This window comes from Ursus arctos, unplaced genomic scaffold (assembly GCF_023065955.2).
Source record: "Ursus arctos isolate Adak ecotype North America unplaced genomic scaffold, UrsArc2.0 scaffold_32, whole genome shotgun sequence".
NCBI lineage: Eukaryota > Metazoa > Chordata > Mammalia > Carnivora > Ursidae > Ursus > Ursus arctos.
Genome location: NW_026623008.1, coordinates 11,511,000 through 11,525,215, shown reverse-complemented (window position 1 = coordinate 11,525,215; position 14,216 = coordinate 11,511,000). Strand labels below are relative to the sequence as shown.

Below are 14,216 nucleotides of genomic sequence, written 5' to 3'. Positions count from 1 at the left end.
TCACTGTAAAATGCAAAGATGGGGCCAAATAAGCTCTAAAATTGAGGAACTGTGGTGGTTTTCTTCCACTGGGGGAAAGCCACAAAAGTTGAAGTAGGGGCACATACATATATTAACAGATATCCTAAAACATGAATTTCTCTTGCCTGTGAAATACATTTGATACACCGTTCATGTTTGGGACTTGTACTCAGAACTGGAGGCACCTTTGGTACACCACATGAAACACTGGGATGTGATAGGACTTAAGAGCAAAGCCCAGGGGCACCTGGGTGACTCAGTCAGTTAAGCATCTGACTCTTGATTTCAACTCAGGTCATGATCTCAGGGTTGTGAGATTGAGCCTTCCATCGGGCTGTGTGCTGGTGAGCCTAGAGCCTGCTTGGGATTCTCTCTTTCCTTCTCCCTTTGCCCCCACCCCCCCAAAAAAGAGCAAAGCCCACAGTAAGAAAACTTTCCATCTAATGCACAAGCTGAGGCTGTGTAGACAGTTGTGTTAAGAAATAAATGGCAAAGAAAGAAAGAAAGAGCGAGCAAACTTACCAATATTTAAAGGGTACATGCCTTTTGACCCAGCAATTGCATTTCTAGGAAATTTCCCTGCAGATACATTTGCCCATATGCAAATAACAAAAGTACAAAGATATTCTTTGCTACTTTGTTTATAGTCACGAAACAGTAGAGACAAATGTCCATCTCTGGAGCATTTGTTTAAAAGATACATGGTACATTCATACAAAGGAATAGAATGTAATTTGTTAACAAAATTTTGATGGTCCTAAATATGCTGACATCAAATGACCACAGAGAATTATAGTTAAATACATTTTTTAAAAAAAGCAGCAAGCTAAAGAGCAACATGTATAGTTTGCTGCTATCTGTAGATTTATTTATTTAAATGTGTATGGGTTTTTTTGGTTTTGTTTTGTTTTTCGTTTGTTTTTTTAATTTAAGTAATCTCTACCCCCAATGTGGGGCTCAAACTCACAACGCAGAGATCAAGAGTTGCATGCTCTTCTGACTGAGCCAGGCCAGCACCCCTATATGTGTACATATATGTTTGTGTACGCCTCTCTGGAAAGATATAAGGAACTTGTAATGGTAGTTACTTTGATGGAGGAGAGAGGTTGCTGGGGGACTGGTAGGATGGACTTAATTGTTACATGTCCTTTTGTACCTTTTGAATGTTGTTCTATGTTAATTGCTTATTTATTCTACGTGGGTATATACATAAGAAATGAACTTCACTGATTATTGGAATAGACTCTGGAGGAAAACGAACTTTTCTTTTACACTTATAGAGAAGTGACTACTGCCCCTCTCATCTCAGCCTCATCTCTTGTCCCATTGTGTCCAATCATGTCCCAATCAGCCTTCACACTGCAGAGAGATTATTCTAAAATACTGTTTTCTTTTCTTTTTAAATATTTTATTTATTTGACAGAGAGAGAGCACAAGTAGGAGGAGCGGCAGGCAGAGGGAGAAGCAGAGGGAGGCTCCCCATGGAGCAGGGAACCCAATGTGGGGCTTGATCCCAGGACCCTGGGATCATGACCTGAGCCAAAGACAGATGCTTAACCCACTGAGCCACCCAGGTGCCCCTGGTATTTTCATCACATATCCTCTCTGCCCCCAGATCTCCATGACCTAGAAGGTAACATCCAGTTTTCCTGCTGATATTTCAGATCATATATAAACTGGCCTCAATCTTATCTCCTCCTGTTTGTCAGAAGGAACATTGCATAGGGATCAATAGCATAGGTTTTGGTGCTCAACATCACTCATCATCAGAGAAATGAAAATCAAAACCACAAAGAGACATCACCTCACACATGTGCAAATGGCTATTACCAAAAACACAAGAAAAAACAAGTGTTGGCAAGGAAGTGGAGAAAAGGGAACCCTTGTGCACTATTGGTGGGAATGTAAATTGGTGCAGCCACTGTGGAAAACAGTATGGACATTCCTTAGAAAATCAAAAATAGAACTACCATAACATCCAGCAATTCTACTTCTGGGTATTTATCCAAAGAATATAAAAACACGAATTCTAAAAGATATATGCATCTCTATTTATTGCAGCATTATTTACAATAGCTAAGCTATGGAAACAATCTAAGTGTCCATTGATAGATGAATGGATAAAGAAGATGTGATATATTTATACAAGGGAATATCACTCAGCCATAAAAAAAAGAACTAAATCTTGCCATCTGCGACAACATGATGGACCTACAGGGTATTATGCTAAATGAAATAAGTCAGACAGAGAAAGACAAATACTGTATGATTTAACTTTTATGTGGCAACTAAAAAACAAAACAGGGGTGCTTGGCTGGCTCAGTCAGTGGAGCATGTGACTCTTGATCTAAGGGTTGTGAGTTCAAGCCCCACGCTCCACAACTGAGCCAGCCAGGCGCCCCTCCTCTGTTTCATCATCTTCAAAATAAGCACAATAATGGCAGCTACTTAGCAGTTTGACACATAATAAGAACACACAATAAACATCAGCTATGATTACTATTAAAGATTTTTCTTTAATAGTAATACTTTCATGCTCATTACAATTTATAATTTTACATTGGCTTATTTACTTGTTGATTGTCTGTCTCTCCCAGTAACTCTAGGGGACCTCCACGAGGGCATGGGGCTTTGTTAGTTTTATTTAAAAATATGTTACTATACATATTACGTGGTTTGCCACATATAGGTGCTCACTAAATATTTTTTGACTGGATGCCCTCTTAGTTGTCAAAATCTCAATGTGTTCACTTATTCAACACATATTTAGTAAGTGTCTACTGTGTGCCAGTCTCTATATTGCATGATACAGCAGTAAACAAAACAGCAGTATCTCCTGTCTTTGACTTAGGAGATTCGGGGTGGGGGGGGAGTGGTTCTATATTTGAACTTGTTCTAACATGATCCAGCAGTTTCAAACCAACCTGAGCATCATAAGTCCTAGAAAGTTTTAGAAAAAGTCTGAGGTGGGGGGTCTAAGGTAGGCCCTGGAAACTGTGTTTTTAAAAGGAAGCACTTGATAGCTGGCCCAGTGTTTCTAACACTGAACTCTGCAGAGTATTTTGGTGGGATTGGTCGCAAGCTCTATGGCAATTTTTATGCTTGGGGTTTTTAATGACAGGATTTTAATATTTATTTTACGAGTTACGGTTGCCAAGTTTCTCTTTCATAGTGACATTTCCTAAATGAAAGACTCTGAGTTTCTTAAATCAGAGTTTCTCATACTGGAGTTCCATGAGTATATTCCCTGGGGTCTCTGTATTATTCAAGTCTGAGGACCACAGATCCAGTGCTTTCTGGAGTGAGGCTGACCCACGTCTCCTCAACAGCACCTTGCCCTTCCAACTTCAGAGGGGACTTGGGTTCTGACCCAACCTATGTCCCAAGAGATACCCCAGAGGGTCCACTTTATTCCAGAACGGTGGACTGGCAGCTGAAGATTGCTTCAGTTTCAGGTGCAAACGGTGAAGACTGAAGCCCTTGGACCACTTGTTGGACGCATGAGTCCATGAAGATTCTCACCTACGTACCAGGTTGCCCTCTTGGAAGGGGTATTTTGTTGGACCCCACTGCCTGGTGAGAGTGGTACCGTAAAGTACTGGAGCTTGGGAATCATATATGCCTAAGTTCAAATTCTGCCCTGTCTCCCCCACCCCCACCTTACCCCTCGGATGTGAGGCCTTGGAAAAATATACTGATACGACTCTGCGCCTCAGTTTTCCTCATCTGAAAAATGGAGCTAGTATCAAGTCACACCATGGTTTTCTCCATTACGGAAGGCTTCGATTGCACGATCAAGGCCCTGAGTTTCCCTTCTTCAGTTGACGTCCAAGGGCACTTCCATTCACCAGAGCCCTCCCTTGTGCTCATCAGGCCCCCTGGAGTCCAAATGAGTTACAGTTAATTCCTGGCCCGAGATCTATCCAGTCTCAAGCCATTGGGAAAACTGCCCAGTTACCCCTAGGCCTAAGTGCAAAGGAGGGTGGGTGCAGCTCTGAGGTCGGCTCTAAAAACTCAAGGAAGGCGGGCGCAAAAGTGCGACGTTTCCCCGCTCCAGCTTCACTGCCCCGGGCGGTGTTCCAGCCTCCGGAGAACCTCTGCCTGTGACCACGTCCCTTCCCAACATGGCGCCATCCCCAGGCCGCCTCGCGCGGGTACGCCGTGCTGACGTATGTGCGAGTCGTCCTCCGCGTCGGATACCAGCGCATGCGCACTCCGTGCTGTCTTCTCCCGGCCAGAGCAGCAGCAGCGGCGGCGGCGTTTGAGTGGAGGAAGATGGCGGCTCCGGGTGGCTCGGGGTCCCGCCAGCTGTGAGGCTCCCCAGTGCGGCAAGCGCCGCTTGAGGCGAAGCACCTCTCCTCTGGCCCTATCCCCGGCTCCCTCATCGCCGTCGCCAGCGGAGCGAACCCGAGAGCGTGGCGCGGGCTGGGCCAGGTGAGGCTTCTCCCTCTCCTGGGGCCGCGGCGGGGAGCCGGCGCCTTCTGCCCTTTATGCCCCAGGCCCGCAGGGGGCAGGGGGCGTCCCCGGCCCGGCTCAGGCCGCGCATCCTGCGCGGGGGTCGGTGCCGGCCGGCCTGGGGGCCTTGCTGTCGTCATCCTCGGCCTCGCTGGGTTAGGCAGGGAGGAGGAGGAGTGCCCCTTTCCACCCAGCCCTTGGAATGGGAGTGAACCCGGCCCCTCTCCACAAGCAGGGCGGTTCACATCCCCTCACCGGGCCCACGAAAGGGTGTGTGACCAGAGCAGGGATGGCTGTCAGGGTGTCAGATAATCTTTCACCCGGTCCCCGGATCTTTAACGCCTTGCGCTGAGGTGCCGGAGTCCAGTGCCTTCCAGAATTGGGGCTGCGGCGAGGGGCCAGCATCTGTGAAGCTGTAGCTGCAAAGGGGAAGATTCTGGAATTGGTTTTAAAAATAAAACACAAGCAGCCTGTCTTACCGCTTAGCTTTTTGAGTGTTCCTCGGGCGAAGTGGGAACTGCGGGTCTCCTTGATTGAGATAGCAATCCACGTTGTGGCTGTGAGAATTGTTTGTGCAAAGGGAACGGTGGAGGGTGGGAACGAATTTGTAAACGGAGAAAAACCGATTCTGAGATCTTGATAGTCTCCGCAGAGTAACTTAGGTGCCAATGAAGTCTTCGTTTGTTTGAAAACCTTTGTGTTTTTGAGATTCGGAATAGCTAATTGCTTTTGTCTGTTAAATCTCCCGAATTTTATTAGGAAAATAAAAGCTGTCCTTAACTGCCAAAGTCTTTGGGCTTTTCTGTGGTGGGGATTCTGATTCTCTGGGCGAAGATTCAGACACCTTACCAGTTCTCACTTGCTGGCAAGGACGTGCTATGCTTGTTCTTCTTTGTGAGAATAAGTTTTTGTTGTTCATCTGCTAATTGGGAGATTTTGATTGCGTTTCTCATGTTGGGAAGCCGATTTGAAGCCTTGTGGTATCTTCCTTGAAGAATGATGGAATCAGTTGGAATTGTGCTATGGGGAAAATGTTGAGGTGAGGCAGTGGCTTTGACGTGGACACACCGAATATCTTTGTAACTTAAATTTGTTTTCCTTGTGTTTAAAGTGATGACATCATGGGTTTAAAGGGAGAAGGAAATTAGAGGAGAAATACCATCATTTAGAATTGAACATTTAAAATTCAGTTTGTAGCTTTTACAGTGAATAGTGACTCTGTCAGATTCCTAACTTTTGAGCATATTCATGTGTATAATCTGATTGGGTGTCCTTTCTATTGTGTGTTGTCATTTTATACCCTGTAACTGTTCGCTTTTGATAAACCCAGTATAAATCTGTTACTCAATCTACATTGGCCCACGGATGTCCTGTCTACTTCAAAAAGCTTTTAATTCTTGAAATGACAACTGTTTGGTTTAGTAATAGCTACTTCTTTGACCTTTTCTTAAAGGTTTTCAGATAGAGATTTGTAGATTTTCTTAGTGCCTTTCATAAGGACATAAACCTGAACAAATAACTTCACAGAAAATTGGAGAGACGCCTTAAATTTCAGTTTGCTAAGAGTCATGATATAATGCAGTAAAACATCCTGATGGTTTGACATTATGCTTCTTGGCATAATGTGTTGCATTGTTGTGCTAAATCATCATCAGGTATTGATGCAACTTCGTGACATCCATGACATCATTCACTTTCCAGCATTTTCCCCTTTGCAATTCCTACTTTCTCAGTCACAAAAAGAACAGGAGCAGGGGAAATAGCTTAGGATGCTCTTTACTGTCTGATTTCTAAAAGATCCTTCATGTAACCCTGCTTTATGTAGTTAGACTCCAGAGCTGTGTGTGATATCTACCTATTATGAAGAGCAGGCACAGAAAATGCTAGTAAAACCTCTGGGTTTTATAAGAATATTGAGGTCCCAAGGAGAAGTTATATCAAAGATGAACAAATAAGTGATTATCTTTTGTGATTTCAAGGTTGTTTTAATGAATTAACAACTCTTTATAAAACCAGAAGCCATTTGGTTAATGTCTTTTCTTCTTCAAGATGGTTACGTGGGTCAGAAAAGGTAATGTTGGGGCGCCTGGGTGGCTCGGTTGTTGAGCGTCTGCCTTCGGCTGAGGGCGTGATCCCAGGGTCCTGGGATAGAGCCCCTCATCAGGCTCCCTGCTCTGCTGGGAGTCTGCTTCTTCCTCTCCCACTCCCCCTGCTTGTGTTCCCTCTCTCGCTGGCTGTCTCTCTGTCAAATAAATTAAAAAATCTTTAAAAAAAGAAAAGGTAATATTTTGTGAGAGTCCTTTGTGAAATAACAGGTAAATGTAAGTTTGATTATTCAGTGATCAGTTTTATGAAAACCCCCTACTGAGGGCCCTCTATAAACTCTGGGTATTTGGGGAAGTAGGTACTAATGATTCTAAGATAGGACACCTTTTGGTCTCAAGTTGCCTACAGTCTGGTTGGGGAGCTAGACAAGAAAACCAGTTAAGTATGTTGTGTAGGAACTAAGAAGTGCACAGAATCCGACCAGGGGAGTCAAGGAAGGTTTCTCAGGGCCAGGATGGCTCCACAGCCTTTCCTATTCTGCAGAAAAATCTGCCTTTTGTGAGTGACTTGCTTTTTATAAAAACTTAAAAAAATTTTTTATCATAAGTTCTTTCCCCCTTTTATTCATTCACTGTCATGACACTTCCCACACAGTATGCCCCAGTTATGATTTCTGCATCCTCAGAAATCCAACAGAGTCTTGGGAGAACCTGAGAGTGAGTCATATGCCAGGCAACAAACACAAACATTGCAGCTGCAATGAAAATATCCCAGATTACTAAATGGTGACAACTTTAAAATGATGGTGTTTTTGTTTTTGTTTTGTAAACTGGCATAAGAAGCAATGTATGATTTTAATTTGATCATGTTTAGTTAATGTTTGCCAATCCCTTAGAATGTTGACTATAAGTAGCTATTAGTACTATCTCCTTTCTCTCAATAATAAATTAAACGAGAAGGTCCTTTTCCTTTTTGGGTGAAGCTGACAACTTAACCCAGGACTATACTAAACTATTTTATGTTGCTTAGCATCTCTGATATTGAACTTCTGTATCCCAATACAAGTTCCTCATCTTAGTGCTGTGGTGGTTTTGTAATTAATTTAACATGTTGTCGCCTATATTGCAAACATTTTATGAGGTTTTGAATGTGTAGAATCATTATGTGGTGCAGTATTAGTAGGACATTTACAATTTGGTAACACTCATGTTTACATGTTACCATGTAAACATTCAGCACTGAAAATGAGGGCTTTAAGGTGGTGGTTGACAAAAGAATGAAGGTGATGTATCTGTTTATTTTTCTGTATTGTGAGTTTGTTACATATAGAAGATATGACTTATAAGTCATTTTAAAATTGTCCAGTCTTGGGGTAACTGGCTGTCTCAGTTGGAAGAGCATGTGACTCTTGATCTCAGGGTTGTGAGTTGGAGCCGCACGTTGGGTGTAGAAATTACTTAAGTAAATAAATAAACTTTAGAAAGATAAAAAATAAATTGCCCAGTATTGTGCTCATAATTCATTCTTTCTTTTCTTTTTTCTTTTCTTTCATTTGTTCTTTCTTTTTCTCTTTCTCTCTTTTTCTTTCTTTCTAGATTTATTTATTTATTTATTTATTTATTTATTTGAGAGGGAGCGTGGGATTACTAATGGGGGATGGGGCAGAGGGAAAGAGTATCTCAGGCAGTCTCCACGCTTAGCATGGAGCCCCACATGGGGTTCAGTCTTAGGACCCCGAGATCATGACCTGAGCCAAAACCAAGAGTTGGATGCTCAACTGACTGAGCCACCCAAGAGCCCCCAGCTTATTTTCTAAATTGTTTTTTGTGACCTGGGGGTGCTGGCTGGCTCAGTTGATAGAGCATGCTACTCTTGATCTCCAGGTTGTGGTTCAAGCCCCACGTTGGCCAGATAGCTTACTTTAAGATTGATTTATTTATTTGGGGCGGGGGGAGAGAGAGAGAGAGAATGTGACACGGCGCACACGCCTGTGCTGGGAAGGCCAGAGGCAGAGGGCGGGAGTCCTCAGTCAGACTCTCCACAGAGCGCAGAGCCTGACTCGGGCTCCATCGCTCAACCCCATGAGATCATGACCTGAGTCGAAATGATTCAGTCAGACTTGACTGACTGAGCCACCTAGGTGCCCTGAGTATAGCTTACTTTAACCAAAAAAAATGTCGGAAATAAAAGAAAGAACTAAATTGTTCTTTGTGACCTTCTAAATGTCTTGTAAAATTACAACTTAGTGGTATTCCTGTAGCTTAATTTTGCTCTTCCTTACTCATGGATGTATTGGAAAGCAAATTTGCTTTGAATTTTGATTCTTTCTGTATTAAATTTCTACTTTTTGAGTTGTAAAGTTTCCCCCCAAGTTTTTGATTTAATTTTTCCAGTGTCACTGTTCTGTGTTTTGTTTCTAAAGTGGAAATAATCTTGTGCCTTGATTCTTATTTAAATGTATAAATCTGGTAAATGTATAGGTATTATATAAAGTAATAGTCACTTGTAAAATATAAATACTGTGGACAGTAACTTATTTTATCTTCTAGTAATATATAAACTTGAGGTAGTTCAATTAATTTCTATAAAGGCAAACAAGTTTTAGTTTCACCTATTAATATTCCTTTAGAATAGTTAATATTTAGGAGATGTATATATATATATATATATATATAAATATATATATATATATATATATAAATATATATATATATATATATATAAATATATATATATATATATATATATATATACACACACACACATCAAGATAAGCTGTGTTCCCAGTGTGGGGCTTGAACTCACAACCCCAAGATCAAGAATCACATGCTTTACTGACTGAGCCAGCCAGGCGCCCCTATTTTGAATACTTTTATTTCAGCTGTTTTAAGGAATTCACTAGTATGGCATACTTTCCAAATTTTTTCCTTTATTATTCTCATTTTATTTATTTATTTTTAAGATTTATTTATTTATTTTAGAGAGAGAGTGCGAGTGTGTCTGCACGTGGGAGGGGCAGAGGGAGAGTGAGAATCTAAGCAGACTTTGCCCTGACTGCAGAGCCTGCCACAGGGCTCTTTCTCACGACCATGAGATCACAGCCTGAGCCAAAACCAAGAGTTGGATGCTTAACGTACTGCGCCACCGAGGCGCCCCTATTAATCTAATTTTAAATGCTTGGTTCATGTTGCTAATAGAGAACAAGGAATTTTTTTCTCTGGAGTGAACCTCTTGGTGCATTGGTTGGAGAAAGATTGATATTATGAATTCGTCAATACGGTTTCACTAAAATGTTGCCTGTCCCATCTCCTGGCTTTTCAAATGGAAGTCAAGGGGAAATGGAATTTATCCTTCTATTTCAACATTTCTTTTTAAAGCTTTTTTTCTTTTTCTTTCTTTCTTTTTTTTTTTTAGATTTTATTTTTTTTATTTTTAAAGATTTTATTTATTTATTTGACAGAGATAGAGACAGCCAGCGAGAGAGGGAACACAAGCAGGGGGAGTGGGAGAGGAAGAAGCAGGCTCATAGCGGAGGAGCCTGATGTGGGGCTCGATCCCATAACGTCGGGATCACGCCCTGAGCTGAAGGCAGACGCTTAACCGCTGTGCCACCCAGGCGCCCCTTTTAGATTTTATTTTTAAGCAACCTCTACACCCAGCATGGGGCTCAAACCCACAACCCTGAGGTGAAGAGTCACATGCCCCACCAACTGAGCCAGCCAGGTGCTCCTAGAGCTTTTTTATTAGTAGTCTTGCTATCTGTTGCCAGAAAGGAACAGCATCTGTCTTGGGATCAAACAGTATTGTGTTTGAATTGTGTTGTGCAGGACTGTTTTTCTTAACTTTTGATTTGATTTTTTTTTAAAGATTTTATTTATTTATTCGACAGAGATAGAGACAGCCAGCGAGAGGGGGAATACAAGCAAGGGGAGTGGGAGAGGAAGAAGCAGGCTCACAGCAGAGGAGCCTGACGTGGGGCTCGATCCCTTAATGCCGGGATCACGCCCTGAGCCGAAGGCAGACGCCCAACCGCTGTGCCACCCAGGCGCCCCTGATTTGATATTTAAATGACATCTTCCCAAATAGATCCTTTGGTCTAGTCAAGATCAAGCAAACTGTTCTCTTATTACTGAATCTAAAGGTTTACTTCCCTGTGGGTCCTTCAGATTTTGATTTACTTTTCTCACCTCTCCCCTTTTTTCTTACTAAATGCATTGCTGTCCTCCGAAAGTGTGTTTTGTGCATCATATGGAATTTGGGAATGTAATTCTCTGTAGAGATGCGTAATGACCTGTGGGTTAAAATTTCACATTTTATTTAACTTAAAAGTAACTTAATGGTAACAAATTTTGAAGACATGTTGGTGAAATAAGCCTGACAAAAAAGAACAAGTACTGTATGATTCCACTTATATGAGGTACCTAGAGTAGTCCAGTTCATAGAGACAAAGTAGAATGGTAGTTGCCAAGGGCTAGGGAGAGGAGGGCTTGGGGAATTATCGTTTAATGTTATAGAGTCTCAGTTTGGGATGATTACAAGTTGTGGAGATGGATGGTGGGGGAATAGTTTTATAACAATGTGAATGTACATAAGACCACCAAAGTGCACACTTAGAAATGGTTGAGATGGCAAATTTTATGTTAGGTATGTGTTACCACACACACAAAAAGGTAACTTAATGGCTTATATATGCTCTGTGGGATAGCTTGATAACCATTTATTTTAACATAGTAATTAAGATCCTAGGCTTTTGCCCCAGGTAGACTCAGGCTCAACCCTAGTTCTATCCATAGATCTTGGCTTCTTTAAGTCTCAGTGTTTTCATCTGTAAAATGAGGATAATGATGCCTGTGTTGTGGGACAATTAAATATGGGAATGTATGTGAACTTAGCACATCGTGTAGCACATATAAACATCCAAATGTTAGATGTTGTTATATTGTTCTCATGGAACATTAAAACTGGGGACAAGGGGCGCCTGGCTGGCTCAGCCGGTGGATTGATTGTGCAGCTCAGTCATGCAGCTCTTGATCGTGGGTTTGTGAGTTTGAGCCACACGTTGGATGTAGACGTTACACATATAAATAGATAAATAAATAAAATTAAAAAAAATAAAACTGGGACTAGGGGAACTTAATCTCCTAACTTCTTTATAGTGTAGTCCCAGTGGCATACCTGTCCTGTCGCAGGAATGCGTGTTTTATTTTTTCTCCTGTGCTTTTCTTTTTACCCTTGATTGGAGAACCAGGCTTATTCATGGCTTCATTTGACACCATTGCCCTGATGTCTCTTAAATCCATCCGATGTGATCTTTGTTTTATGCTTCTTGGTTCTCCAGGGACTTCATAGAGCATATCCTGTAGCTCAGCTGTGCAGGTGTTCACAACTGAGTCCATTATCTCATCTCTCTCCTCTGTTAGGGAAAAACCTACACTAAACAAGTTCCCTTCTCAATATTTCCGTATTTGTAGATAGAATAATTTTATTCTGGTCTGAGAGACCATAAAACTGTGAATCTTTTTTTTTTTTTTTTTTATCTTTCATCTCCCGTATCCTGCCATGTAGTTCTGTTTCTTTTCTTCAGTATCCCTTAGATTTGCCTGACTTTGCTGTGACTTTAGCCCAGGCTTTCATGAGCTGAAAGCAGACTGAATTAGTGTTAGAGTTCCTAGCTGCTCTTGTTGCCAGGGCTCTGCCATTTGCTAGTTTTATGATCTCAGTCTCCCTCATTTTCAAATGGCAATTACAATTCCTATCTCATGACATATGTGTAAAATATTTAACTAAATGCCTAACACATGGTAAACACTCAATAAACAGAAGCTGCTGTTATTTGAGATTTTCTTCTCAGTAATCTTTGGAAATGGTTAAGATTGAGGTGACAGTATTTTGACAGATCAGTCTTAAGGGATATCGTTCAAATGTTTCTCCTCTGATCAAGAACCCATGGTAAGTTGTAAGTGCCTGCGTCCTCTGCTTACCTTTTGATTACCTTTTGAACTCTCTGTATGACCTTCATTGTACTTTGCCTTGCCTCTCATGTATATTATGCTTATGTGTACAACTGGAACATTCATCTTTCTACGTAGGGGGCCTTTTTTCTTTCTTTCTTTTAAAGATTTTATTTATTTTTATTTGACAGCGCGTGCACGCGGGAGGGAGAGCATGGGAGGCCAGGGAGGCAGAGGGAGAAGCAGACTCCCTGTTCTGAGCAGCGAGCCTGACGCCAAGATTCTGGGATCATGTCCTGAGCCAGAGGCAGACGCTCAACTGACTGAGCCACCCAGGCAGCCCTGGGCCTTTTTTTTTTTTCCCCCATTTAACTACTCTCTGCAGCTGTGTATACTATCTCCTATATGTTCTACCACTGAACCACTCGTCCTTGCACAGTTAGGTTAAAGTTAATATCCAAAAAGAAAATTACTGTGCTAATTAATTTCTGCCAAATAGCTTAAAAGGGATACATTATGCAGTGTAATTCATATGTAATATTTTTAGTGCCTTCTGGGCACATTTAGTGCTTATGTATTGGGCACTCAGATATTCATTTAGTATGTACTTTAAATTCTTACAGATTGATGTTCCTCATGAGCTTTCTGAGACATTGTATGATCTCTAGTATCTGTTGAATCTCTGTTGCCTTTTTGTTCTTTGGTCCATTTATTTAACAAATATTTATTCAAGGGCACCTGGGTGCCTCAGTCGGTTAAGCGTCTGCCTTCAGCTTGGGTCATGATCCTGGGGGCCTGAGATTGAGCCCCCACATTGGGTTCCCTGCTTGGAGGGGAGCCTGCTTCTACCTCTCCCTCTGCCTGCCACTCCCCCACTTGTGCTCTTTCTCTCTGTCAAATAAATAAAATCTTTTTTAAAAATACCCCAAACCCCAAATATTTGTTGAATGCTTTATGTGCTAGGCATGGTTCAAGGTATTAGGGATACAGTGGACAAAATAGGCAAGGTGTCTGGTTTCCTGGATCTTACATTTGAGATTGGAGAAAGCAGTTAATGAATGAATAAAATTTCCGATAGTAGTCAGTACTAGGAAAAAAATAAAACAGGGTGATGTGATAATGACATGGAGCGGAAGGGGAAGGGTGAGGTTGGACGGTTTAGAGGCGGCTCTGTGAGAAGGCCATGTTCAGGCTGAGACACAAGGCAGAATGTTCAATGTTAAGTTTTGGGGACAGAGAGAACAAATGCAGAGGACTGAAGTAGGAACCAGGATCCAGTCAGGATTCCTAAATTGCATTTGGCTTTGATTAGCTTTTGCTTCTTAATCTAAAACAACCCTCTCCCCCTTTTTTCTTTCCCTAAATGACTGACTTTTTTAAGGTACCAGTCTGATTCTCTGGTAGACTCACATTCATGATTTGTCTCCATGTTTCCTCGTGTCATTTAACCCCTTTGTCCCCTTTTGAGATGACTCTAAAGGCTTGATTATATTCAAATTTGCAATCCTTTGTGATACTGTATACTCATACTGTATCATATTTGCTGTCAAATTTTCCATTATAATGATGCTAAATATGATCATCTGGTTAATATGAAAGTCTTGATCTTTCTATTGTAAAGCTTTCCCTTTATAGTGGTCAAGTAATCTGTGGGGTAACAATTTATATAACGCAATTACGCTATTTCTCAACTGTCTTTCACTGGTTGGTTTTAGCATCCATTAATGATCCTTGTCAGAATCC

General features: G+C 41.6%; 1 protein-coding gene across 2 annotated transcripts in view; it reads left to right on the top strand.

The window, feature by feature from the left end:
- Positions 1 to 4,233: 4,233 nt before the first annotated feature.
- Positions 4,234 to 14,216, top strand: part of FBXO42 (F-box protein 42) — an 89,151-nt gene continuing 79,168 nt past the window's right edge. For both annotated transcript variants that reach the window (XM_026519749.4, XM_026519748.4), the window contains exon 1: positions 4,234 to 4,455. The gene's annotated coding sequence lies outside the window, so the exon portion shown is untranslated. The remainder of the gene's footprint in view (positions 4,456 to 14,216) is intronic.